The 2,387-nt window shown below is 33.7% G+C and overlaps 1 pseudogene; it reads right to left on the reverse strand.

The window, feature by feature from the left end:
* Nucleotides 1-1,142: 1,142 nt before the first annotated feature.
* On the reverse strand, nucleotides 1,143-2,073 carry LOC119517260 (annotated as a pseudogene).
* Between the last annotated feature and the right edge of the window lie 314 nt (nucleotides 2,074-2,387).

Consider the following 2,387-nt stretch of genomic DNA (forward strand, 5'->3'; position numbering starts at 1 on the left):
TATCTATGCCAAAGCAAAACAGAGAGTAAAAACTGAGTTTTCTTGGTTTTGTGTAAATATTGGGGCATGGTTGAGAATTTTCTCTTTAATTATTTTGCTAAGAAGAAAACATGAAATATAGGAAGTTGTATTATTTGTTGTTTGAAACATTGAAGATATGGAAACAACATAAATATCTGTCCCCAAGTATTGTAGTAATGAAGTGTAGAATAATGAGAAGAGTATATCTGACATGAATAGTATATATACATTAATAAATTAGAGTTTTCCTTACAATCCTTTATGAATATTCTATTAATGAACTGCTTTCTTTACATTTTGAGTACTCTATAATGAAAATATTTTACACTACACTATTGGTCCTCTTGAGATATTTTCTTACTTCTACACCAATATAATATTCTCCAAATCCATTAAAATCATGTTAGAGAATATGTCAGTGTTATATTCTGGTTCTCACAATAGCATCTTTTCATTATGTTCTCCTCATTTTATCTTTAATAAATCCTTTAGTCCTTCTAATCAGGCATCATAAATTTCTTCCTTTTCATTGTTTTATCTTTTTGCCATGTTCTCTGCATTTGTTCACTTCTTAACATTGATTATTTCTGAACTACCTGCTATGTGTGCATTGGAAATATGACCATAAAAGTCAGCAAGTGGTGCAACACATATATCAAGAGTAAGGTAATAAAGTCAAGTGCTAATGATCAAATGTATCGAATCTGTATCACACATGTATTAGTAAAGCAGAGTTAATAAGTAATGATTATCACAATAAAAATGAATGATTTCAGTAGAATAAATTATGGTGTCAACAGAATACACAGAAAACTCTCAAACTTTCTACACACTGTTCTTTTTGTTCAAAAAAATATAAAGGAAACAAGATTGAGTAGATTTTTGTCCTTAAAGAAGCCAAACCAAACCAAATTTAGAAATAAATAAATGGTTTAGGTATGTAAAGTGGTAGAGTGTAAAAGTGTTCCATTTAGGGGAACGATAAAGTTCTATGGCAGCACATAAAGTCTTTGCTTAAGAGCCAGAGGAAAATTAATTCTATTAAAAACATTATCAAATGGCATTTGCTTTTCTCATTGCTTCCTAGAAAAACATTCTGAATTGAAAATTGTGTGCAAGAATCATGGAATCTTAAAGACTCTGTAGAAGGCATATTTTACCTCTTTGTTCCTTAAGCTGTAAATCAAGGGATTAAGCATAGGGATGATTAAAGTGTAAAACACAGAGACCATTCTGTCACTTTCAAAAGAGTGAATAGATTTAGGTTGCACATACATAAATAGTAAAGTTCCATAGAATACAACCACTACAGTTAGGTGAGAACCACATGTGGAGAAAGCTTTTTTCCTGCCTTTTGCTGAATGCATTCGAAATACGGCTATCAGTATCAGCATGTAGGACACTAGGACTAAGAGAAGGGAGGAAATCAAATTAAATGCTGAAAATATTATGGTCAATAATCCCACTTCTTTTACAGTGGAACAGAGCATAGATGACAAGGGAACATCATCACAGTAGATATGACTGATGATGTTAGACTCACAAAAGGTCACAGTAAAAATCTTAAAGGTGGCCATTATAGACAGGAAGGTGCTGCAGAGGTAGGGGATACCCACAAGCACATGGCAAAATCTCTGAGTCATGATAGCATTATAGAGCAGAGGGTTACAGATGGCCACATAGTGGTCATAGGCCATGGCTGACAACATGAAAAGCTCACTGATCATAAGCAAAAGGTAAAAGGCCATCTGTGTGGCACAGGCATAATAGGAAATGGTATTCTGCTCCCTGCTCCACAACAAAATTTACCAGCATCTTGAGACAAATTACAGTAGAAATGCCAAGATCAATGAAAGCCAGGTGTCTGATGAAGAAATACATAGGTGTGTGGAGGCGGGAGTCCACCTTGGTCAGAATGATCATGCCCAGGTTGCCCACCACTGTGATCATGTAGATGAGAAAGACCCCAAAAAGGGGACCCTGCAGTTCAGGGTGATTTGTGACTCCCAGTAGGATGAATTCTGGCTGCATTGTCAGATTCTGTTTGCCCATTTCATCCAGTTGTCTCTTCTGGGAAGAAACAGAAGCATTGCTATTAGTTTCATGTAAAATTATATAAACAAATTATATTATTTTAGACATAATGTAGAATGTTTTATATTGAAGGATAGAAAAATAATTCCAGCATCTGATTTTGAAGATAAAGAAACTGTAAATTTCCTTTTCCCTATATAAGAGCACAAATATGACATAAATTGAACACTTAATAGAGTCAATAATGTTTGGATAATATCCACTGATAACAAAACCATGTATTGTGTTCATATAGAAATACTACATTTTATTTATGTTCTCAATAGAATCAC

This window comes from Choloepus didactylus, chromosome 21 (genome assembly GCF_015220235.1).
Source record: "Choloepus didactylus isolate mChoDid1 chromosome 21, mChoDid1.pri, whole genome shotgun sequence".
Taxonomy (NCBI): domain Eukaryota; kingdom Metazoa; phylum Chordata; class Mammalia; order Pilosa; family Megalonychidae; genus Choloepus; species Choloepus didactylus.